This window comes from Nyctereutes procyonoides, unplaced genomic scaffold (genome assembly GCF_905146905.1).
Source record: "Nyctereutes procyonoides isolate TBG_1078 unplaced genomic scaffold, NYPRO_anot_genome, whole genome shotgun sequence".
In the NCBI taxonomy this organism is placed as follows: Eukaryota; Metazoa; Chordata; class Mammalia; order Carnivora; family Canidae; genus Nyctereutes; species Nyctereutes procyonoides.
In genome coordinates, this window is record NW_026575043.1 from 41818862 (window position 1) to 41845611 (window position 26750).

The 26750-nt window shown below is 44.9% G+C and overlaps 1 protein-coding gene across 1 annotated transcript in view; it reads right to left on the minus strand.

Annotated features, from left to right (window-relative positions):
* Window positions 1-26750, minus strand: part of ZNRF3 (zinc and ring finger 3) — a 156916-nt gene that overhangs the window by 124941 nt on the left and 5225 nt on the right. The window lies entirely within an intron of this gene.

The following is a 26750-nucleotide window of genomic DNA, read 5'->3' on the forward strand; positions in this document are numbered from 1 at the left end:
CTCCCTCCCACCCTCCCTCCCCCACTGGCTGAGGAAGGTCAAGGATGGGATGTCAAGTCCCTTGAAGTAAGTGCCAAGTCTGGATCCAGGCTGGGGAAAGAGTAAAGCCTACCACTAAGGATTCCTAGAGGTGCAGGCTACCCACTGATCGACAACAGCAAGATCTTCGACTATAAGAAAGCCACAATTACAGAGGTCTGTAATCCTCCCTCCCTCCCAATGAGAGAGAAAAAAGCATTTATGTTCACTCAAATATAAGTGATCAGCAAGAGTCAAGTCACGAACATACTGGCACAGTGTCAGTGTTCCATTTCTTTCCCTAAGAACAGTCTCTCACCAGGTTTGAGGCAAAGGATGAACTGTCATCTTCCATCTCTTCCATCACTTACTGTAACAGACAGCTCTTAAGGGTAAGGGGTCCAAGTTCAGCCCAACTAGGTCTATAAGTCCATACCTGTTTCAGCAAGTCGTGAGACCCTGGGTAAGTCATTTCATGTCTTCAAGTCTCAGTTCCCTCATCTATAAAATAGAGGCCAATGCAACTTCACAGCATAGGACTGTTATGAGGAATAAATGAGATTGTCATATAGGGTGCTTATTATAACACCTGGCACAAGTCAGCAATAAATGTTAACCATGTGATCTTTTAAGTCTGTGGCCCTCACCCCTTGTCTAAGAGAGCTAGGGAGTAGTATAATAAGATGTAAGAAATCCATATGATAAGGGTATTTCCCAAGCAAAGAGGGACTGCAAACCTCAGTTCAGAAAGAACTTGTGTGGCCTCATCTGTGGAGAGAAACAGGTTGGCATTCTTCTCCAGAATATAACAGCTGCCTCTCCTCCCATCTCACCCCGACCCCTCCTCGGCTGCAAATACTCAAGGATTAAGAAGACATTCAAGCTTTGTTCCGTCTCATTTCTGCTCTGGCATTCTTCTCTTTGGCCCCTTTATCCCAAATGCCATTTCTGCTCAACAGCAAGCCCTACATTAGAGAAGTGTCTTGCACTTTCTCAAGGTGCCCCCAACCTTTTATTTCCACTGATCCTTGTGACAAATGTGTGGCAGGAACAGCCAGTCCCGCTTTCCCAGAGAACTGAGGTTAAGAGAAGTCAGAGCATCATGCTGGGTCTTGGTAAGTTCCAAGTGTCAGAACTCAGAACTTCCGACTGGAAAGCCCAGTGGTCCTCTGGGCTGTTCTGCTCTGATCCGGAATCAGAGATGGAACCAGCGGCAGCTTTCCTAGGCCAGCAGGGGGCAAGGAGCAGGGCTGGCTGCCTTAGGACCAAGTGGAAACACTTAAGCTTCACACATACTAGGGGTGGGGGGAAGGCTACCACCCCCACTGAAGCAGCCCCAGGGAGCAGTGTGGTCAGAGGGGTTCCTGCTGCCAAGCTGGGCCTCACCATTCTCACTCTCTCTTGTTGAGAAATATTCCTTTCGTGGAGACTTGAAACACAAACACACACATCCACAGAGAAAGTGAGCTGCAACCCAGGCTGGAAGCTGTGAGATCTGTGAGGAGAACCAACCAGGCCGGTGGGTTATAGAAAAGGCCAGGGGGGTGCTCAGGCCCACATCAAGCTTCCTGGAAGAGTCGTGCATTCAAGCCCCACTCCACGTTTCCTTCTCTACCAGGTTTTACCCTTCACCGCTTCTCCCAACACTTCAAAGGAAGTATTTTTGTACAGCCCAGGGAGGAGTGTAAACTGGCCAGCTGCTTCCAAAGCAGAGACGTTAACCCTGAAAGGGCCGCTGGCCTCACAGGGGAGGGGGGGGAGGAGAACAAGGTCGAGGGGAGCTGAGCATGAGTCCCCACACTCAGCCAGGCCTGCCCTTTCAGCCCACACCAAGGGCACGGCTCTTAAACCACTACAGAAAGGCAGGGCCTCAGTTCCTCTGAGCACTGAGCACGCAAACAGCTAGTTATAAATACCCTCCCAGGCTGGAGGTTCAAAGGATCCAGCAGTTAGCACTTCAATGGAAACTCCAGCTAACAGAACAGGCCTCTTTCTCGCTGTCCCTCCCCAACCAAGCAAGGAAGTGAAGGGCCCAAAGGCTAAAATAACAAAACCTGCCCCAAAAGTCCATCTACTTTGGGCTTAGCAGAACCCCCACCCCGGCCCCAGGGTGAGGGGGAAGGATATTCTAGACATTGAGCCCTTTCTAAATAGCCCCCTGAGGAGGGGGCTACCCTTCTCTTGCACCCTGCATGGCAGACAAGGAAATCTTCCCCAAGGGGCAGCTGAGGGAAGAATTAAGACTCCAGACTCTATGAGGGCTTTTTAGGAGTTTCTAGATACTCCTAAAATTCTTCACCCTACAGAGATTAATTGTATCCCAAAATCAGAGTCAATATTCTTCAGTTACCTTGTGGAAATTTGAGGGATCCTTCCAGGTAAGAGTAAACGGACATTGTGCAGGACACTCCCCCACTCACCAGGTATTTAACTCAACAAATGTCCCTGCGTAGACCACTGAAAATACAGTCACCTGGGGAGCTGGCAGTTAGATCAGCATGGGCTTCCCTCAAGAGCAGGCATATCTCAGTGTCTTTGGGTATTTTTTTTAATCCTGAGCCACTCAACCTCAAAGAACTCTAACTAGTGTCCTCCATGGACTCTACTGAAAACCCTGAGGCATCCCAGCAGGCCTCAGCTGGGTAAGGCCCCAGAAACACTCATGTGGGGCTCAGCTCCTACCACCTGGCTGCAAGCTTCTGGGCAATGAGAGTGCGGCAGGCAGGTGGGTGTTTGCCCCGTCCCACTGGCAAGAGCATCCTGTAATTTACAGACACTGAAAAGTATGCTATAAATAGTTGGTGTTTTTCGTGTTGTTGGGCTTCCAGAACAGAGGGGGCATAACAGCTGTGTGGGGCCAGGGCTCTGGCCATTTCGGGGCTACAATTTGGAAATCCTGGGTGGTGTGGTCAAAGCATCTTCAAAAGGGCTTTGAGTGTCACACACTATCTATAGAGGAGAGTCTGTCAAAACTATCAATCAGGATTTACACACAATTTAGCAGAAAAGTGAACAGCACTTAGGGGGTCTCTTCATGGAAGCTCCACAACTCAGCAGCAAAAGGGAAAGCCGCCAGAATCACCCCAAACCCCAAACTGCCATTTCTGCCACATTTAGGCCTCTGAGCTGCAACAGGACCCTCCTGATGAAGCACAAGATGACCTGGAGGATTTGTTTACTCATTCAACAAACATTTTTTTTTTAAACTTTGCTCTCCTAAGTGCTGAAAATACAAAGAACAAAACAGATAAGCCTTTTTGGCAATTTCTAGCAGAGGAGATGGACAATAAAAAGGAAAACAATTTCCAAAAGTGAGGAGGGTACCTTATAATTTTAAATCTAATTACACTACAGCTTGACATAAGAGTGTGTACCTAAAAGGAATTATGTTCAAGTGACTGAGTTACTTCTAGGCTCTCCAGACAGTAATTACACTTCAAAAGAATAAATACATCTCTACATTCATTTGTTCTTTTGAAATAACTATCCCCATTGGCTTTCCTAGAACTGGGGAAGTATGAGGAAGGGCAAAGAGTGGTAAATAAATTTATATCCTGGGTACTTAACTCTAAACTGAAATGCCTGAGTCAGAAAAAAACTTATGGTCAGCACCACTTTCACAAAGGGTGTTTGCTTGTGTGTTCATGCTTGTGTACATGTGCATGTGTCAGGGGTCCCGATTAAAGACGAATTTATCAAAGCTGCTATTAAAACTTTTACAGGCCTACTTTTAGCCTCTTAAATTTTTCAGAAAATCATCAAAACCATTTGCTGGGGCAGACACTAGAATGAATTCTATCTGGGAATACTGCAAGCAGTGCAGATATTCTACTTTGTCTCTCTTCAACTGAAGCAAGTCCAGAAGACTCCAAGATGACAAGGGACCCCAAAACCATTTCATATTATGAAAAGAAAGAACTAAGGGTACTTAGCAAGGAGAAAACAAATTATTTTGGTTTTACTAGTAGAAAAGGGGTGACAGAGGATAATCAGCTTCAAAGCTCTAAAAGTCCACCATGTCTTAGGTATCTCTATGTTATGATCTGAGATGTGTTACCCCAAAATTTATATCCTGAGGTTCTAGCCCCCAGGGCCTCAGAGTGTGCCTATTTGGAGATAGGTCTTTAAAGAAGTGATTAAGGGGACACCTGGGTGGCTCAGTTAGCTAAGGGTCCAACTCTCAGTTTTGGCTCAGATCTGGTCTCAGGGTCCTCAGATCAAGCCCTGCATCGGGCTCTGCATTCAGCATGGAGTGGGCTTGAAGATCCCTCTCCCTCTGCCTCTCCCCACCACTCAGTTACTCTCTCTAAAATGAATAAATAAATAAATCTTCAAAAAATAAAAAAATAAAGAGGTGATTAAGATACAATGGAATGACTCAGCCATCAAAAAAATGAAATTTTGCCATTTTCAATGACATGAATAGAATTAGAGGGTGTTTGCTATGAGAAATAAGTCAATCTGAGAAAGACAATTATTATATGATCTCACTTATATGTGGAATTTAAGAAACAAAACAGAGGATCATAGGGGAAGAGAGGAAAAAATAAAACAAGATGAAATCAGAGAGGGAGACAAACCATAAGAAACTCTTAATCACAGGAAACAAACAGGGTTGCTGGAGAAGATAGGAGTGGGTGGATAGTATATCTGGGTGATGGACATTAAGGAGGGCACATGATGTAATGAGCACTGGGTCTTATATAAGGCTGGTGAATCACTGACCTCTACCTCTGAAACTAATATACATTATAGGCAAAGAAAAGAAAAGAAAAGAAAAGAAAGAAAGAAGAGAAGAGAAGAGAAGAGAAGAGAAAAGAAAAGAAAAGAAAAGAAAAGAAAAGAAAAGAAAAGAAAAGAAAAAAGATCAAGGAAGGAAGGAAGGGTGCCTGGGTGGCTCAGTTGGTTGAGCATCTGCCTTGAGATCATGGCTCAGGTCATGAACTCGGAGTTCTGGGATGGAGCCCTGCATCAGGCTCCCTGCTCAGTGGAGAGCCTGCTTCTCTCTCTCCCTGCCAGTCCCCCTGCTTGTGCTCTTTCTGTCAAATAAATAAAATGAATGAATGAATGAATGAATGAATGAATGAATGAATGAATGAAAAAAGAGCGAGAGCGAGAGAGAGGAAGGAAGGAAGGAAGGAAGGAAGGAAGGAAGGAAGGAAGGAAGGAAGGAAAGAGAAAGAAAGAGAAAGAGAGAAAGAGAAAGAAAGAAAGAAAGAAAGAAAGAAAGAAAGAAAGAAAGAAAGAAAGAAAGAAAGAAAAGAGGTGATTAAGTTAAATGAGGTCCTTAGGATGGACTCTAATCCAATATGACAGGGTCCTTGTAAGAAGACACAATTTAAACACATACAGTTATAAAGGAAAGACCATACCAAGATACACGGCAAAGATGGCCATCTACAAGCCAAAGAGAGAGGCCTCAGGAGAAACCAACAGCACTACACTTTGATCTCAGACTTCTAGCCTCCAGAATTGTGAAAAAATAAATTTCTGTTGTTTAAGCCAGACAGTCTATGGTATTTGGTTCTCACAGCCATAGGACACTTAACAGACTCTAGAAGGCAGAACTGGAAGCAAGGAGCATAAGTCTAGTTCAGTATAAGGAAGAATTTTCTGACAACAGCACCCTGCAAGAAGAGGGTGGCTCCTTAAGGGGGGTAGGGATTGAGCTGAGGAGAGGTTGAGCCCACCCTTAATGTAACAGCAGAGCCTGCGGTCTTATCACAAGCTACTGAGGCAAAATGCTGGATGCTCCAGGCTAGGGAGATCTTAGCTGCTGGCAATAGCCATTAGGTAGGTCAACCCCAATTTAAAAAGTTAAAAAAAGAAAGAAAAGAAAAGAAAAGGAAAGAAAGAAAGAAAGAAAGAAGAGAAAGAGAAAGAAAAGAAGAGAGAGAGAGAGAAGAGAAAGAAAAGAAAAGAGGAAAAAAGGCCTTAAGTCAACACTCCATGAAATATGATTTATAGTTGGAAAAAAATTTAAACTCCTCATCTCGTAGTCCCCCCTTAGCACCTCACAGGGGCACTATCTCAGCCCTGCTCATGTCACATTCTTCATACAGGCAACTAGAGCCTGAAGAGCATATTTAATTTTTTGTGCGTTAACCAAGGCAGACAAACCTGAAAAATAAACATCCATTCAACTCAGCCCAGCACCTCCAAGGCAGCAGGCACCCCAAACCTGGCAGCCAAACTGACGCACAGCCTAAGCGTCAGAGTTGGGGAGGACAGCCATTCCCAAACCCAGGATTTTAACAACACCGGCAGATCAACCAGAGAGCGTTCTTTCCAGGGGCTTAAACTCGCATTTCTTCCAAATCTGGGGGGGAGCTCAAGAGACTGTTACCTGTGAACATGTGTTAAAAACTGGGGCAAGCCTAATGAAAAGTCATTTAAGACTTCCCGACTGCCAGGGCATGCCTCTGTATTATCTTTCCACACTGCTCACCAGGTCTCCATAGCTTGCTAAATGGCAACAGAGACGTGCCTCCCCAGCCCCTCCATAAATGCCCATAGACAGACTGCCTGGAGCTGGTGTTGAGCTTGCTATGGCATCATACCCACTTAGAGGATATTTCTGTTTAACTCCATGAATCTCCCTAACCCAGCAGAAATTAAATTCCTCAAAAACAAAACAAAACAAAACAAAAAAGGGCACTGTTATCAGGCACCTGGGTGGTTCAGCTGGTTAAGCATCCCTTCAGCTCAGGTCATGATTTCAGGGACTGGGATCAAGCCCCATATCAGGCTCCCTGCTTAGCTGAGAGTCTGCTTCTCCCTCTGCCCCCAACACCTCATGCTTGCTCTTACTCTCAAATAAATAAAATATTTTTTTTTAAAGGCACTGTTTCTTGGTTCCTTTATACTATTATACAACTCCCTACCCCTTCACCCAAGTACAGAGAAGACTACAAACCTGTGGAGCTAAAATGGAGGAAACAGACCTATCACAGGTAAAAGGCATTCAGGCCATAGTGGTGGCAATAACCATACCCCAGGACCCTGTGGGAAGTCAAATATTAACATAAATTAACACTCTTAGCCTTCCATGCCCATCATCCAAAGGGACACCAACTGGACCAGTATAGACCCTAATCAACCTAATACCAGCTGGCTGCAGTAGAATTTCCCCAGCTCGGAAGTAATTGAGAAAAGGAGTCCTGTGATCAAGTGTATTTGGTAAGTGCCAGATTGAACAGTTCGCTCAGATTCCTTTTCAGCAGGACTTCTCAGAGCCATTCTCAGAGTAGTTCACTACTGTGAACTCAGCCATTCTCAGAGTAGTTAGTTCACTACTGTGCCATTCATCTCCAAGAGGGAACAAACAGCACTCTCAAAGTCAGCTCACCAAAGAACCTTTCCTAAAGCATCCTCTAGAGCTACAGTTAGGACATCTTGAGAAAAGCTCATCTTGAGGCATAATCCAGAGAAATCTGCAGTTGTATCTCTTTTCTAACACAAGTGTGCCCAAGGTCCTAAAAATTCACAGCATTCCCAAACCAAAATAAATCAAGCCATGCAGTAAAGACTCAAATCAGCAAGAGCTGGAAAACTGTGTCTCTGAGCCTAGATAGTCTTGGTCAATCCCCAAAAGCACAGTCTTACGGGAACAACAACAAAGGCAAGGGAGCCTCAGCCTCCTTCCCCTGGAGTGTTTGCTCTGCACCTGACATCTTTCCTAGAGACAGAGAAGCAGTAATTGAGTGCTTTGGTTAAGAAGAGGGCTCCTTGATCCCCAGATGTAATCCAGCATAGCTAAGAGATAAGGATCAAGCCTTTAAAAAAAAAAAGTTACTTAAGCAGAAAGGAATAAAGGTCACAAGGGGCTGAAACTAGGAGAGGCAGGGAAGATGAAAACAGAAAATTTAACATTCTAAAGAAAATGCCGCCTGGCCGGGTTCATTTTGCACCTCTTGCCCTAAATAAAAAAAGCTGACTCGAGCTTTGGTCCCGGCTAGAGTAAGCAACTGTTTCTAGAACAACTTCACCTTGGTTACATATTTCTACATGAAACATTCCAAAGTTGCTAAAGGCCTCCCAGGAGCATCTGCTCCTGTTTCTCGGGAGGGAGTCAGTTCCTGTGGAAAGTGTTTGTTTAGTTTGATTACAACTTTGAAGAGGGGTAAGAATTCTGGCCCAGAAGAATTTAATGGCCGGGCCCTTCTCTTACATAATTTGTAAACAAACAGAGTTTATCCCAGTGTGGCTCATTTGGCTCAATGGCTGGATTTAGAAAAATATATTCCTCATTCATCTGGGAGAAGCCACAGTAAGGCCTGTCAATAACCAGAAAAATGCCCAGGCCAGCCAGTTGCTCTGTTGCCTAATCCTAACGGACCTCGACATCTCTCAGCTGAAACCCAGGACTGGCAAGACGGAGCCCCAACAGAAGGGCTACGGGCACAACCTGAAAAGCGGCTGAGGAATCACTCCCCAGAAGTTTCTACACACTCTTGGTATATAAAAAACCTTTGGGGGGCGGGGGGGGGGCAGCAAATTTCCCCAAGGTGTCATGAATGGTTGAGTGTATGGGTGGAGAGCAATTTGTTACTAATAACAGTTAAAGGCCAAAGTTGGCATGTAATTTATTTATCTTTAATAAAGTGAACTCAAGGCTGTCACTAGAATGGTACTTACTCCCTTACATTCCAGGCTGCTCTTGGGATAGGAGGGCACAGCCCCCAACTGAGCCCCCAGGCTGCTGTAATGATAAACCATGCTGCTGGACAACATGGGGCCAAGGAGGTTGTGTCATCAAAAAATCTGGCCATACACAGGGATATCAATTACCCCTGCGTGCCTGCAGAATAAAAGGCAAACACCTTTGCCTGGCATGCAGGACCCCTCCCCCAGTCCATCCCCTACTGGCCTCTGAAGTTCATTTCCCTCCCCATTCTCCAGTTTGAGTGATTCCCCCCTTCCTGTTCCTGCCTTGCAGGAAGCCCCCAGACATACTGATCCTCCCCGATGCCTCTGGGAATCTCACCCAACCCCCACATCCAGTTTACAGATGTGGGGCTGAGGCTCAGAGAGGCTGGCTCCTCATGGTCCCACTTAAGTAGGCAGATCAGGGTGCAGGTCAAGCCTCCTGTCTCCCAGCCGTGGCCTCACTCAGCCGGCCTCACCTTAACCCTCACACAACCACAAGTGCATTCCACACCAGGCCGCCTCCAAAACTACTAGAGAAAGCCTCATCAGATGCCAACTGGCCTGGATCTCAGCAAGGAATGTTTCCCACCCCCCCACACCCCCAGCAAGGGTAAGGGGGGGGGGTGATTTCCAAGACCAGCCTTCTTTAAATCCAGATGGAAGCCTACCCCCAGGATGCTTCCAAGCGCTTTCCCTCAGTCCCCTGCGCAAAGTACTCACCCACACATTTGCATTATACTGCCACCACCTCAGGGACACATTCCATCTCTCCCACCTGCCCATGAGTCCACCCCTACAGACACTCAGGAAGAAGCCAGCAGTTAGTCTGTGAACCCTCTCCAGAAAATGTCATGCCACGTATCCATCAAAAGAGGGCATTAAGGTCAGCCAGACACACCTTTAAATAACCAAAGCCTACTGCAGAATTCTTCACCTTCATACCAAGACTATAGGAATATGATGGACTACAAAGAAGAGACTGGGCAGGCTCAAATCCTCAAAGCACAAAGGTATTTATTTCACTTTGTCCCTTGCTACCTTTCAGATTCGTCTAACAGAGAAACTGAGGCTCACAGATACAAATCAGTTTTCACCAAATTCATTATGTAAATGAGGAAAGGACATTGACTAAAAAGAAGGTGCCTTCTTTTCGCTAAACTACATTTCTAGGAAAAAAATTAAAAAAATAAATAAACTACATTTCTAGGAAGCTAAGCACATAGACCTGATTTGTATAATCATACTATACTGGCAAGAGCAAATTTTAGTTGTTTTCTGAGAAAATTAGTACAGTGAAAACCATCCTGGTCTGAGGACAGAGTCTGTGTGTAGGGTTAGTCAGCAAGCCCAACAGGAAGCCCCCAGGACAGGCCGATACTTAAAGGCTGTTGGCTCCCAGTCGGTCCCTCAGTCCCTCGCTGTCCATTCCCAGAGGGCAAGTTTCCACAAAGAGTTAAGATCAGGGAGAGCTTCAGAGCTTTGCAAAGTGGTTCAAAACCAAAAGGCATTCTTCAGACAAGTGTGCCTAAAAAGCCCAACTGAGCCACTAGGCCCTTGTCTGGGAACCAGTGATCTCCACTAGACCATTGACTTCATCTCTGCTCCCTGCCCAGACAGATCTAATCACCAATTTTAAAAACCCAAACTGCAATCACGGGTCCTATCACCGTATTATCAATGCAGGCTTTCCCTTTCTTGAGCAAAACAAATTGCATCTGACTGGCCGTGCATCTAGCAATACAGCTAAGCCCGGGGAGGGAGTGCAAATGCAGAATGGATTTGCTTCTATTCCTACTTCTGATCAGGGGTGGGACAGACATATCCCATAGAACATGGGCAAACTGATACTCCATTAGTATTGTTGGAAAATGCAAACATCACCACATACAGGCCCCAGTGGTACTAATTCAATGGTCTTGGACTTCTTTCTGCCCAAATTTCACTAGCTAGTGACACAGCCTACTTATCTTATCCAAAGTAGACTTGCACACTACCCAACACTACTTCAAGATGTGCTCCCAGGCACCACTACCTCATCTATAGTATGGCCAGCGTGCAAGGGACAAAAGGATGCCACCAAGATGCCCAAAAGAAGGTAAATAAACATAAGAAGCTTTTCCGGGGTTCTCAGGAAAGAAATCTGGGCTTCGATTCTCAGTTGACTCTATGGAGCTGACCTGCAGCCAACAATGATATACTGCCTTCTCTCTGGAGAAGTTCTTCTGAACTATCCTTTCAATCAGTTGTTGTGTTAGTTGAATATAAGCTACTTTTAATGTGAAGTTAAACACACTACTTAAAGGGAGCATGGCTGAATATAAATGACCCACTCTAGTGGTGCCCTCCAACAGAACCACGTAAAAAATTAACACTATTTTCACAGTCCAAAAATAGAGCAACATCTTAGCTTCAAATCACCAGTGTATTTTAAAAAAACTTTCCATCAAAAGCTCACTAAGTCAACAAAAAAAGGTCACAGAAATGACCTGAAATCTACCTTGGTGAAAGGCTTACCTGGGTTAAGTATATAAGGACAATAGCCAACAGGCTTTCATTATATCTTTTGTTCCCATGTATTTTTTGTTAAAATGATATATTTTGTTAAATAGCTCATCAACTAACTCAACAAGTGAAAACTAACATCCACACTGGACCACGCACTAGGGCCAGTTAAAACATTCTCCAGCACAGTCATCCCCATGGCTTGCAAAGGGGCAGGGGTGTGGAGAATGAAACTTAGGTTTCAAGACAGCCAATGATAGAGCAATGAAACTACAGAGAAAAGAACCTACAGTGTCTATAACCAAATCTGAACATGGCACTGGGTTGGAAAACCAAATCAAAGCAAAATCTGGTCAACAAATCCCCATGGAACCAGACCATGAGAACCAGCACCCACCAAATGGGCACTCTGGAGGACCAAAGATCACCACCTGCTCCCTCAGCAAGTCGCCTGCCCATTCTCAAAGACCATCAAGTTCTCATGTATAAGAGACTAGAAAAACTAGGGGAAAATTATATAAGATTAAAATAATAGTTGAAGGATAGCACAAAGCCATGCAAGATAAATTGCCCAATGGGGTGTGGCTGTGCCATTTGGCATCTTGGGGGTTTTACGTGAAAATGACTTCAGGAAATCATTCTCCAGGTGGCAATTAACATTTTAGCTCAAATTCCAGCCACCCAACTCCCCCACCAAGGTAAAGGGAATTTTCGGGAGGGGGTAGGGAAGTAATCATCGTGACTCAGACAGCCTAGCACAGAGTAAACACTCAGTATATATCTGCTGGATAAAAGGATATAAAAACCCAAGCCAGTGGCTCTGCCATGGGCCCCTGCTAAGCAGCAGCACCTCTCTCCACCGTAGCTGCCAAGTTTACCTGATGTTTTTTCCTGAAGGACTGTGAAGTCCCCGAGAGTGGTTCTATAGCCACAACAGCCACTGGTGCCAACACATATGAAGCATTTACGGTGTAACTTATGTATACTATCTCACTTAATCCTCACACTCCTTTGGAGGTAGAGGTACAAGCTATACTGTCGCATGTTAGAGATGAGGAAACAGGGACGTAGGCTGACCTGGCCAAGATCAAAGGCAGTGGCAGTGCTAGGATGCCATCACAGGCCTATCTGGCCCCAAGGCTGTGCTCTTCATCTCTGTCCCTTGCATGGCAACAGCCTGGTCAGCTCTGAACTCTCAGAACGCAACATACTGTAGATTTTAGCCTCAAGAGGTTTTCTTAGCTGTAAGGGGTTGGTTAGCAGGCTGCCATGGGATTTGCCAACCTCAAACTGCCTTATGGTGAGGTTGTAAACGCACTCCTGAGCTACAGGCCAGCTTTCCTTTCACTAGCCATGCTAAAACCTCTCTGCACGTTGTTGTCCTCATAAAAAAAGAAGGGTGAAACCTCTTATTGCTCAGAATCTTCCTGAGGATCTAGCGAGACCCACAGTGTAAAGCCACAAGGACAGTGTCTAACATGGCATTCATTCGTTCAAATGTTTTACCAACCACCTACGTGGACCTTCAGCCCTAAAAGGCTTCCTTGTAGTAGGAGGTAGAGCCAGCAATGATGGTGGCAGCCATGGAAAGTTCCGAGTTTCGATCTGACAGGTAAGTAACAGAAGCTGAGAGTTCAATAACTTGGATTGTTCATAAGCAGAATGTTTACCCAGGGCCCAGGCTGAAGAACCCATCGTTCTCTGTTCTGTAATTTGTTTTGATTGGTATGAAGTTTTATTTTCCTTTTTTCTTAATGGTTTAACAAATCTGCATCACAACTCTGTTTTTCCCATCCCTGAGACTGAAGCCTATGATTCTCTATTACTTTCAGCCAGTAAGTCTAGCAGAGCCAAGTGGAGCAAGCCTGCAAAGATCAGGAGAGAGTTCTGTCTATCTGTATTCCCTGCCCCAGCAACAGCAGTATCTGCTGAAGTTACATTATAAATCATAACTCGCTGAGGTCCAGTCAACACGCACAGGCAGGGTAGGACATCATAGCTTGGTCATCCATTAAGAGACACCTCCACACACATTGCCCGGGTCTCCACACTGAACTGAAAGCTTTCAGGTCAGCCAGAGAGCAGATTCCTAAGCCAAATCCAAAAAAAATTCAGCCTCTAGAAAGTCAAGGGACGAATAGAAGTGCCTTAAGCAATCTCAAGCAGGCAGGATGATACAGAGAGGTGGCCTTTACCAAAGAAGCTAAAGGAAGGGTCAACCTTGTGTGAATACAGCCAAAGAGCCTTCGCCAAAGCTGCAAAGGAAACAAAAATAAACCAACAGGATAAAAGGAAGGCTGTTCCATGAGGAAGAACTTTTGCTCCAGTTTAAAAAAAAAGGGGGGGGGGGGTAGAGAGAGAGAAGAAAAGAAAAAGAAAGCACACACTGAAATGATCTAAAGCTGCCTATAAATATTTGGAAACATCAAAGGCGGTCCTGTTAAATTAAAAATGCTGTCACACAGATAGGAACTAGCCTCTAGCACTGCCAGCTTCAACATGTGAGCCTGTGATCTGAGGAGTGAGGGCTCAGCTCCTCAAGAAATCTGATTCACTAAAGAAAAAAGTGAGTGAGCAGTTGAGTTTTAATAAGGGCATTAAATACCTGAGGAATGAGCTAATTAGGGTTTAACTCTTTCAAGATTGTCTGGGTTCTTAAGAACAGTGTAAAGTAAGCTCCCTCCAGAATCTAGTTAAATCGGCCTCGAAACCTGCAATGTAAAAGAAAAGTATTAAAATAGCACCTTAGGACTTCAAAGCTGGTAAATCCCACCAGGTCCCCTCAGATCGTTGGTAGAGCGGAGAGAAAAGAGGAGGCTGACCCAGAATTGTTGTCTGAGATGAGGTTAGGTTGCTTGTTTATTTAGAGGCATTTTTTTTTCCACTTGGACTAGATGAGAGCAAGCTCACTTTCTAATACCAGATTCATTCTACCCTATGAGTCTGCCCTTTACCCAAGACACTCTGGGGGTGTTGAGTGGGAAGCCCTTCATCTACCAACTGGGCTCATTCACTCACATGCCACACAAGACATTACGGCTGAGCCTCCCCAGACATGCTCAAGGTCACTACAGGAAGTCACCCAGTGATTTCCCTGCACGCATTCTGGATCAGAATCCTAAGAAAACCAGGAAGAGTCCCCAGTTAGGAAAGTTCCATCCGGACTGCAGATCTTTTGAGGAGCAAGATTCTTCGGTCTTGAGGTATAAAGAAGTGGGATCTCAGAGACAGCAAGGAGAAAAGCTCACCTACACAAAAGGAGAAGGGGCATCTTTCCATCACCCAGTCTCAGGAATGTGAGAGAAGTGGGTAGACAGAGATGGAAACTACCTTCTCCATTCAAGGAGAGGAATGCACAGCCCAGTCTTGGCAGAAGGTGGTGGGGGAAAGTTAAAAACACATACACACACACAACACAAAACCCCACAATGCACTCCTATCGTTCCCATTTTTAGAAAAAGCCAATGTGTCTAATTTGAGGGTTAAGATTAATAAAGTATTTGCTTTGGCAAAATTGCACACTGGATCAAACCAAGTGCTGAAGTCACTTGTGCTTGCCACAGGCCCCACATAATTAGGCCCCCAGAGCACAGCCTTAGCATATCACAACATTCCACGTGCCCTGGCCGGATCCAGAGGAGCAGTCAACCACCCTGCTTTCCTTCAGGGCGGCTGTGCCTGTATTCAGGCCATGAGGCCTGAGGAACAACAGGCAGGGTAGCCTAGAAACCCAGGCTCCTCTACCTAGGACTTACAGTTCACGTGTATGTGTGCGCACACATGCCCAAACTGACAGAGCTTGGGCTCGGGACAACGATCTAGCTGTAGGATGTAGGGGTGAGCAAATGAAGCTGCAGTGAAGCACACCTTCCAGGAAACAGAGGGAGTTGGGGACCAGGGAGGAACGAGCCTCCTGAGTCTCTTGCACAAGCCACTCTGGGGAACCCATGTGGCCCCACCTTGGGAGAAGGGATACAATCTAAGTGGTAAGACACTGAGCACGTTAAAAAAAAGATACCCATGCTATGATTTCTTCTCAATGAGTAGTACCTTTGGATTCTTTAACCTTGATAAAGTACTGGTTTAGAATAAAAATGTTCAACCATTTGAGAACTATAGCATGTTAGGTACAGGTGAGGGACGTCATGAAACAATGTGTATCATTTTATTCATCATCATCCTCACCGTCACTAAATACCAACTATATGCTGTGAGTAGCTCATTTATTCCTCATAACCACTCTAGGAAAAACTTATCTCCATTTAACAGATGAAGAAACTGAGACCTAGAGAGGCAGAATCCCTTTTCCACAGCAGGTAACTGGGTTCAGACTAAGGCAGTCTCTTCCATCAGCAAAGGAAATCCAGGACTACTTCTGCAAAATTTACAACTTGCTTTAAGGAACCTGGCAACCCTGGCTGTCTACGTAGCAAAGCTGGGTGTCTACTGCAGCCATGTCAACGTTCGATGACATGGAAGGGTCCTCCCCACTCCTCTCCAATGCAGCTGGCTCAAGGTTGTCACTCTAACACAGAAGTAAGGAGAACTTTTTTTTTTTTTTTAAGATTTTATTTACTTATTCGTGAGACAGAGAGAGAGAGAGAGAGAGGCAGAGACACAGGCAGAGGGAGAAGCAGGCTCCATGCAGGGAGCCTGACGTGGGACTCAATCCCGGGTCTCCAGGATCACACCCGGGGCTGAAGGCGGCGCTAAACCGCTGAGCCACCCGGGCTGCCCAGTAAGGAGAACTTATACCAATCAATTAAGAGTCTAAAAGTTAACTTGTAAGTTGGTTCTTAGGAATACATGTGTCTCTTCTCCCATAAAATGGTGGTTGTCCTTTCTGCTCCACAAAAAGCTTACCCATATAATTAATGATGTAGCCAAGTTTGGGAAACCCCACTTGAATCAGCTCATCTCTTAAAGGTAACACAAAGCAGAAATGCAGCCAGAGCAGAGGTCAAGAATCTGCATACTAACTCCTTTATGTCCCCTTGGTATCTTGTTTCCTAATGTTACACACAATTCTAACACACATGGTTCCCTGGTTTTCTAGAAATGAACAACAGAAATCATAAGCAGCATACAAGAACTACTAAGAGAGAGAAGCAAAGGAGAAGAGTGAACAACTTATGCAAAGGTCCCCACATCAGCTCCCAGGGACACAGCCTCATGCACTGAACAACTCTAGGGGGTGCCCTTCATATCTGTGGTCACCCTGGATCTAAGTTGTAACCAATTTACAGCAAACAGATGTCACATATACTTAGGAACTAAAAGCTATTCCAAATTCAGATAATGAGACCCTTCAGTCTGGAGTGGAGGAAATGTCACAGGACTGAGACACCAGCCCTGCCCTGAAGGAGGATCCAATCTAATGGAGAGTCACATAGCTGACCCCAAATCAGCAAGTAAAGATTAAATGTGTGGTCAGCCTCCCCTTTTGAAAGCTTCCATTCAATGGGTGGGTGCGAGGGATTGCTTTTTCTGTTTTGAACCTGGAAGGCAAGCCCCCACACACACACCTAAGACTGCTTGACCTGTTGAGCCTGTCCCAGCCTCCAGAAGTTCAGCTCTCCTTCTGTCAAGAAATGCTAGGACAGTAGATGGTGCCTCGAGTCCCATCCTGCTCTGCCAGTCTGAGGCCCCAGCTGGGCCCCCGTCTGGCCTACTAGACCTGATCAATTCCCTTCCCAACATCCCAACTGTGTAACACCAAGCACCGCAGAATTAGTCACACAGGACACCATCTGCAAAGGGGCAAACAGTGTTCCAGTGTGGGGTGCCAGGGACACAACCCTCCTCCTCCTGTCTTAACTCAGATTGTCAAAGCTTGAGAGCCAGGCATCTGAAGGTCCCACCCATGGGTGATGGCTCCTACAACCACGGTCTTTACTGAATATACAAGAATAAGAGGCCTTCTTGGAATAGGGAGAAGAGCTGGAGGGAGAGGCCTCCAAACACCCACCCCCGACTCATTCTTCTTTCCTCCCACTTTCTCCAATCAAACATTACTAGGTTAAAGTTATCGCAGGGCAGGGGATGTTGGCAGGGAATGAGAGAAGTGGCTGGTAATATTAGGAGATAGAAGATTCCCTATTTACCCTGCAGCAAGTGGGAAAGACATCTGCATGAGACCCGCCATATAACATCCGCAAGTTCACAAGAGGATGATGAAAACAGCCTTGCAAAAGTAAATTAAGAAAATTAATTAAAGTTATCTAAGCATGTAGTAAGAATTCTAGAGTTTTTTACATCTTCCTGCAGGGGCACCTGTGGGGAATCATTTTACTTAGAACATTCAAAACCATTCTGCCCCCATCCCATTGCTGTTTTAGAGTCTCCCCCCTCCAAAAACAAGGTTGGCATGGCAACCCAAGCACCAGTCACCGTGGTCCCTAACCACATCCGCCAGAGCTTGGCATGCTGAGGCGTGTGCCAACTCTGTTGTCTGTAGGGCACTCCTGGCCACAGTACACAGCAAGCTATAATCAAGGCAGAAACCAGCACATTCGTATAGAACTCAGCTCAACATAAATATTCATTAAATGGGAAAACCTATGGTGATGCAATGTTGAGACGGCAAATTTAAACACAAGAGTCAGGAAATGCAAAAATTACCACTGCCACTGGAACCTGAAATCACCCACATGGCACATTTAATGCCACAAGTGAGTTTATGTGTCCTGGAAATTTAAACCTAATAACACCGAAAGTTTAAAATTACACATTAGCTGTTTAATTCCCTGAATGGCATTTGCTGATGGGCACTGAACATTTCCAGAGTGGACGTGCCATGAAGAGGCATGGAGGAAATCCTCTTAGTATAAGTGAAATGTAACAACACATCATGGAAAGACCCTAGAATCTTCCTGAAGGTCCCAGTGCCCAGATGATAGCCACTATTCCACAAGAACTGCAACAATAACCCCCTACAAAAAAAAAAAAAAAAAAAGTCAACATGCCAACATGTTCATAACGAAACAATAATCGAATAATTCCCAGATGTTTCTAGTGAACCCCAGGAAGAGCAGAAAATCAAATGTTTATTAAATTGAAATTTTTTCCACTCTAAGCCTGCTGGCCTCTTTAGAAATACTACTGTAGGGCAGCCCAGGTGGTTCAGCGGTTTAGCGCCGCCTTCAGCCCAGGGCATGATCCTGGAAATCCGGGACTGAGTCCCAGCATGGAGCCTGCTTCTCCCTCTGCCTGTGTCTCTGCCTCTCTCTGTCTCTCTCACAAGAATAAATAAATAAAATAGGGGATCCCTGGATGGCTCAGCGGTTTGGTGCCTGCCTTCGGCCCAGGGCGTGGTCCTGGAGTCCCGGGATCGAGTCTGCGTGGAGCCTGCTTCTCCCTCTGCCTGTGTCTCTGCCTCTCTCTGTGTCTCTCATGAATGAATAAATAAAATATTTAATAAATAAATAAATAAATAAAAATCCGATCTAGAAAAGAAAAGAAAAGAAAACAAATACTATTGTAGTCCTTTAAAACTCTGCCTCCTACCCAGCACTTAAAACACAGGATCAAGCCCCATGCCAGAGCTTCCAAAGGGGGACAAAAATGAAGTACATGTGGTACAAATTTAAGTAAGGACCCACATACAGTTGCCTCTGATGGGTCATACTAGAGCTACATATAAGTTTTGCTATTCCTCAAAAGTACCCATTTTCTAAGTGTCACCAAAACATCAACCAAACTTAAACACACTCCCTAAAAATCTACAGTCAGGCTGAGACATTCTCTTCTCCAGCTTGGTTTGGACACTGCACCCAGGTAGTCACATAACAGGCTGGAAGGAGTTAGAGAGGACATCATCTCCTTTTCCAGACCTGGGGAGCAGGGCCAAGGTGAAATTACTGTGAGAGTCTGGTCCATCCCAACTATTTGGAATAGCCCTAGGACACATTCAATGTCTGCAAGCCACTTGTGAATTGTTTCTACAATCATAGAAAGTTCTCCCTCAAAAAAGCCAAGTCTTTTTCTGGCCATGCTGACATCCCCATTGCTAAGTATTATGATCTAGAAGAAGGATTTCAATTCAGTAAATATTTGAGAGTTGTATCGCAAGGGATGAGGAATAAGACCCAATCCCTGTCTACTGGGAGCTGTGATTTCGTGGGGAAAAGAAAACATTAACAGGGAATAACTACAATGAGGAATTTAAGATCAGCTGCCAAGTGAAGGACAGAGCACTTTGGTTCAAAGGAACACACTAGTGGAAGAGGAAACATGTTATGGGAAGGACTGGACATGTGACCCCAGTGCAGGTGACAGCCCTGAGAGAGGGAAAAGGCGGGGTTGGGAATGTGGAGGCGTGGAAATGTATTACAACAGAAGGGCACTCAGAATGAGAGGCATAAAGGACAGTCCAGGACCCATTAGGGAAACAGGGTGGAATATGAAGGACCCAGGTCTGTAGCCTAGAGGCAATAATGAGAGGGAGATTGGAGAAGGCCCAGGTCACCTAGCTCAGCTAGCTAGTCAACAATGGGATGGTACGGAAAGATTTTGATCAAGGTTATAATGAAATCCACCACCACCATGGAAAGATGAATCTGGTGAAGAGAGGAAGAACTGACTTGAAGAGCAAGATGTGAGGCAGGGAGACGAAGAGACAGCATCTGGCATGAAGAGGGAAAGTCAGCAAGGAAAGAAAAATCAAACATCTTGAGTGCACCATTTCCCTTTGACTTGGCCACAGGCTACCTTAAATTCAACTCTGAAAAAGCTTTGCCAGTCAAGCTTGCAACACTCTTTACACACCATTGGCTGACTTGCTTACCACCAATTCCAACACTGAGGCACTTTCTGAAAAGATGACAAATCTCTAGATACCCTGTGTCATTTCCAAAAAACTGTATAAAGGGGCTGAACACACATGTCAAATGCATTTAAGTAAAAGTGTATAATTAGGTACAAAGAGAAGCACTCCATGTCAAGTACGGGACAGACACTGGCAACCATGATAACCTGAAAAGCAGCTGGCCTTCTGGGACAGAATCCAGGGAAGACCACTCCCAGCTGAGAGAAGAAACGAGATAATACAAGTGAAAGTACACTGGGGACCCTAACCCACCAGGCACATGGAAGATTTTCTGGAACTCAACCACCGGAGTGGGATGCTGTCCGAGAAAGACCAGCACTGGGGAGCCCCGAGACTACATTTCTAATCACAGCTCCCCTTGTTAAACAAAGGCTGTGGGCCCTCATGCACAGTCCCCTCACTGCAAAAGGACAGCTAAGCCACAACATTTCCAGGGTGCCCTCCAGCTCAAACAGTAATTCTAGAGGTCAACAGAAACCAAGGAGCAAAAAGAGAAGAGGGATAGAGATCTTAATGAAGACACAGGTCAAATGATGTCAGCCTTCCAGGAGAACAAGAGAAAATGGAAGCCCCTGTACCAAAGTAAAAAGAGCACTCTGGTCACACAGGGCCATTTAGCCTTCCCCAGGTTTATGGGGTCCACCGAAGCATCATCATACTGCCACAAATGGACATCAGACACATTGCATCAGTTGAGGAGGGAAAGAAAGGAGGCTCACCGAGCACAACTTAAATGCTTCCAGCTTCAGAACTTTCAGAGGAAGGATGGCAAACTCCAGTGCCTAGAGGGTCCAGGTGTGAGTAAATATAACTACCAGTGAGTAAAGTGAGCCAAAGCAATGCAAAAGCGGCTGGTGAACTGAAGGGTCCATGCCCCACCTGAAGGGCACGGCCACTACTCCCCAGGACAGGCTAAGCTAGTGCCATGCAGAGCAGTAGACCCAATGTTGCCAGATCTGTTCATTTTTCAAGAAGCACCAAAGCCCTAGATTTTTATGTAAAGTGTCTAGATTTTTAACAGGGATCCAAAAAAAAAAAAAAAAAATACCAGGAAGCTCTTTTCAGTCCTTGGTCCTGCTGTTTAGAGCAGCCCTGGCGATCTGACACTTGGCTCTACTTGCATCTCTGCGCACCCCAAACTGACAGCGTCACTCTGCACCAGAGGACAGATTCATATGGCCCTTCTGGACCTGGCCTGTTCATAAGCAGAGAGCCTGATCTACGGGAAAGCAGCAGGGCCCAAACCAATGAACACAGGGGCAGCACCCTCCTGGGCTGCAATCTGCTGCCACAGGGTGTGCCGACAGCACAGTGGTGCCTTCCACGAGGTCTTCTCTAGGCCTCTGAGCACAGCCATCTGCCTGGACAGCCACCCTGTCCTGGCCCAGAACACAAGGGCAGCCTGCTGCTCCAGAATCATGCTCAGGTACAACTACAAGGGAGGACCCAAGTACCACGCCAGGGACCTTCCCTTTGTAACAGACCTTGGTCATAACTCAGATCCTCATGGGAGAGGAGAAAAACTGGTACTTTACTAAGCACTATTAGAAATAGACTTTTACTTATATGGAGCTGCCTTTTGGATTTTTGTTGTTGTTAGAAACTGACACTATCTGTTAGGACCAGGAATAGGTGGAAACTTGAATGCAACATGGTAGGGAGTATATACTAAAACCACTCTTTGGCAGAGCAATCTGACAACACATAGCAGGAGCATTCAAAATATACCGTGTGACCTCATGGTCCTAATTCTAGAACTTTATCCTGTGAAAATAAGGAAGGAATGAAGTATAGTCATTCCTTAGAATAATGGAAAACAAGAGCATGTTACATAGACTCTAAAAATGTTTCAGAGCATTTAATGACAGGAAAATACTCAAGGTGGATGAAGGGTTATAAGCACCAAGTAATACTTTCTCACATTTTCTTTAGAATATCTCCAAGACTACAGGGAAATGAAAGGAAAGCTGTACCAGAACACAAAGGTTACAGAGGTTATCTTTAGGTAGTGGGATTCATTATTTTCATTAATACTTTTCTGTATCTTCTACAATAAATGTGTATTATTTTTACAATTTAAAAAAAAGTCACAAGAGCTCCCTGCGGGCTCAGTTGGTAGAGCACGTGACTCTTGATCTTGGGCTCGTGAGTTCGAGCCCCACACTGGGTACAGAGATTACTTAAAAGTAAAATCTTAAAAAATAGTAAATTACAGGGCAGCCCTGGTGGCGCAGTGGTTTAGCGCCGCCTGCAGCCCAGGGCATGATCCTGGAGACCTGGGATCAAGTCCCGCCGTCGGGCTCCCTGCATGGAGCCCGCTTCTCCCTCTGCCTGTGTCTCTGCCTGTTTCTCTCTCGCGCTCTCTGAATGAATGAATGAATGAATAAATAAATCTTTAAAAAAAATAGTAAGTTACAGATGATTTTTATTTATGTATGTATGTATGTATGTATGTATGTATGTATTTATTTATTTATTTATTTATTTATTTATTTATTTTTATTCATAGAGACGCAGAGAGAGAGAAGGGGGCAAAGACACAGGCAGAGGGAGAAGCAGGCACCATGCAGAGAGAGCCTGACGTGGGACTCGATCCAGGGTCTCCAGGATCACACCCTGGGCTGCAGGTGGCACTAAACCGCTGCGCCACCAGGGCTGCCCGATTTTTTTTTTTAAGGGAAGATTCTGGCCCTGACTAGAAGCAATGTAAATCAAATCTCTTCTAACATTTTTGCCTTATCCACCAAGTCCTCAGGCAAGCAGGTCAGTGAGCTTTGGCTTTAGGTAACCCAAATTCAATCCCAGCTCTGTGGCCTCAAGATGTTTACTCTGACTCTCAGCCTCAGTTTCCTCTGGCGCTAATTCAACTGCCCCAGTTTGTATGAGAGAAATCACAGAAATAACACCTGAAAAGCACATGCTATATCATGGATGTAGAAAAGGCTGTTTTCCTCTACACTGTATCCACAGGAGAAACTCAATAAATGTCTGCTGACAAGTTAGCGTACTTAAATTCAAGTAAAAAATCAAATTTTAATCAAATTCTTACGGCACAGGCTAGGACCTTACACACACCCAATTGATCATGACCCTTACTCTTTTATTTTTATTATTTTTTCATTTTTATTTATTTATTTTTTTAAGATTTTATTTATTTTTTTTTTAAGATTTTATTTATTTATTCATAGACACAGAGAGAGAGAGGCAGAGACACAGGCAGAGGGAGAAACAGACTACATGCAGGGAGCCCGATGTGAGACTCGATTCTGGGTCTCCAGGATCACACCCCAGGCTGCAGGCAGCACCAAACTGCTGCACCACCAGGGCTGCCTATTTATTTTTAAAGTAGGCTCCATGCTGGGCATGGAACAGGGCTTGAACTCATGACCCTGAGAATCAAGACCTGACCTAATATCAAGAGTCAGACACTTAACTAATTGAGCTACCCAGGCATCCCATCTAACTAGCTAGGTAGCTAGCTATCTACTTATTTATTTATAGAGTGGAGAGAGAGAGAGAATCTAAGCAGGCTCCATGCCCAGCACGAGCCTGATGTGGGGCTTGATCTCACCACCCTGATGTCATGTCATGACCTGAGCCAAAATCAAGAGTCAGAAGCTCAACTGAATGAGCCACCCTGGCACCTCTCCCCGCCTTTTTATTTTTAAAATGCAGCAGCTTCACCACAGAAATCCCATTCCAACATTTTGATGTAAAAATGTTACATCAAACTGCTAGGATCCTCAAAGTCTATTTTCACCAAATCAAGTCTACACATTGAGTTTCTGAACAACCATATCACACTGGCTGCTAGAGAGAGAAGGGGATTAATACCAAGTCTTAAAACACATCTTAAGTATAATAAAAATAAAATGTTCTCCCTTGAACCACAATAGGCCAGCTGACCTCATTCTCTTCACACTATCATGAGTCAACAGAGCTGCTAAAAGTCAGACTTTAAAACATCTCATTCAAGCTACAAATGGAACAAAGAACCTCTACTCTTTACCTCCTCCCTATCCTGTTTGACAGGTATAAAAAGGCACGTCTCCACAAAGGGGTTATCAGCTGTAACCTCAAAGGTAGGTAAAAATGAGTCGGAAAAGACCAGAAGGCTCAAATCCACATACTATGTCATTACATACATGTTTCTTCAGAATGGGCTACCCAGACCTAAACTTTGCACCCCGGGCCAGGTGTTCCCTCGGCATCCGGTAGCCATGGAAGACTTGTGGCTTGCATGCTGTCTGCCCCCTACACTCAGCTGCCTGTGGGTGGGGACAGTGACCTTCCTCACCCCCAACCTGCCACCTCACCTCACCCAGGGTCTGGTGGACAGGAGGCAGCAGTGAATGTCTGTTGACAGAAGGAACACAGCACCTGTAGTGATTTCCACCCAGAAGGATGGCATAAGCAGGGAGAACCCACAGCTTTAGGTTCTTGAAATCTCTTAAAACAAATAGCTAGGGGACATGCAGTCTGTGCGAAGTCAGAAAGGCGCTGAACGTGGGATGTGATTTTTTGCAGAAAGCAATGCAGACTTCAAAATGGTTCTAGAAAGTCAGCCACAGGAAGGAGGTGTGTCTCACACCAGAAATCCCTTAGATGCCAGAACACTTACAAGCCACTCCAACTTTCCCAACAGCCAAAAAAGTGACAGTTGTATGCTTCAAGTCATCAGTCCCTCTTCCCAAACTTGGCAGACCGGCCCTTCGTGGGAAAAACAAGTTAGTATGAGAGAAGGAAGGAAGGAAATAAATCTCTGTAAGCGTAGAGCATCTTCTCAGTTAAAGTTATGGATTCACTTGTTGGTTAGTGATCCTGGGTTTATACCCGACTCCAAACTGCACCATCAGTTCCCATAATCTCATTCCAAGCAGAAGCAAGTGCCAAGTGAGGCAGTCTTGTAAAAACAGAAATGGCTTAGAATCGCATGGACCTGGGTTTGAATCTCAGCCCTACTGCAGACATGCTCACTGATATTGAAAATAACTTCAAAAAAAAAAAAAAAGGAAGAAAATAACTTCACTCTCAGAGCTTAGTTTCCTCATCTGAGAACCTGAGGCATGCCATCTAGCTCACCCATGAAATGTGAGCACGGCACTGTGCCCAGAGCCAGGCACACAGGAAGCACTTGACCATTAGTAGCTATCTTATAAAGCTCTGACAGAGGGGAAGACTGAGCAAGTCAAAATCTAAATCAAAGGAGAAAAGCAACCATTTAGGGGCGCCTGGGTGGCTCAGTTAAGCATGTGCCTTTGGCTTAGGTCATGACTGCGGAGTCCTAGGATGGAGACTGCTGTCAGGCTCCCTGCTCAGCAGAGAGTCTCCTTGTCCTCCCTCCGCCCCCTTCCCTGCTTGTGTCCTCTTTCTCTCTCTCTCAAATAAATAATAAAAATTTTTAAAAAGAAAAGCAACCATTTAAACCCAAAGTACAATTTAAGAAGGCCTGGCTTTTCCCAATTAAACACCTGATTCTAAAGCATGCTTCTGCATCTGCATTCTCTGGCAAACTCAGCTGAAGGACAGAAAGACTCCAAGCCTGGGAGTCTGGAGACCCAAACAGTTATCAGGGTCATCTCTACTCTCCACATGCCCTGGGCAAGGCACTTCACTTCTCTGGATCTCCTTATCTCACACATTAAAGGGCTGAATCTGTTCTTCTGATTATCAAGATTGATTTAAATGTCATTTTTGTCATGAACTGTAAATCCACATTCTCCAGACTTGGGAAACATCAACAGGAAGCAAAGTTTTCACATGGTATATATTCAGATTAATGATGAATCTGAATTCCAAGCCGTGACTGTCATTTCCACGGACATTAAGGCTTGGCTGTAGACTATTCTTCATGGGTTTCTGTCCATCCATAGCGGCTGTCCACATAATAGCTTTCTTAATATTCTGTGTTTTATCAAGTAAAGAACATCTACAAACCCTTATAATGCCAGGTATCCTGCCCCTTGACATGCACACACACGGGTTACTCTCATACAACCTGTAGTTATAAAGCCAGTGGACCCACCAGAACCAGAGAGAAAGGTCCATTCTTTCCATCTAATCAAGCAACTTTCTGGAACTAACAAGAAAAAATGAAAGATAATCCCAAAATTTATGAGCTATGTCACAGGAAGTTACTTAAGTCCATTAAGACCCATTGCCTGCCTGCTGTTCATTCTAAATCCATCATTCATTCACCAACTATGAAGTGTCTGATAAATGGCAGACACTAGAGATCCAGGGATGGATCCATGGATGAGCAAAAATAAACATGCCAATGGGGCCACAGTCCACAAGAGAAGGTGTGAGGAGTTGTTCTTAAGGCATTTCAACATTGGAAGATGCTCCATTTCATTTTCCAGTAAATGATGAAAAGGAACACATTTACAGTCAGCTTTCCCACATGCTACATTCAGATCGCCACCTTCCTGCACTTCACTCTCTAAATGCAAATATTCTTTGAGGGGCTATTTTCTCACTTCACCCAAGGATAATGCATTTAACTAGTACCAGATGGATGCACAAGAGAAAAGTTAATTCATTATAGACAACGATGTCTTGGGAACTAAGGGCCCAATTCTGTGGGGGAACCCTCTTGGGAAGGATTATCACTTATCCATACACATGTCTGTCTCTATAAGAGATGGCAGACTCCAAAAAAAATAGCAATACAGTGTCTGAAAATAGGGTTTGGTAAACATTTATCAGATGAATATGCTCGACGGAGACACACAAACCTGTAGACTTCTTTACA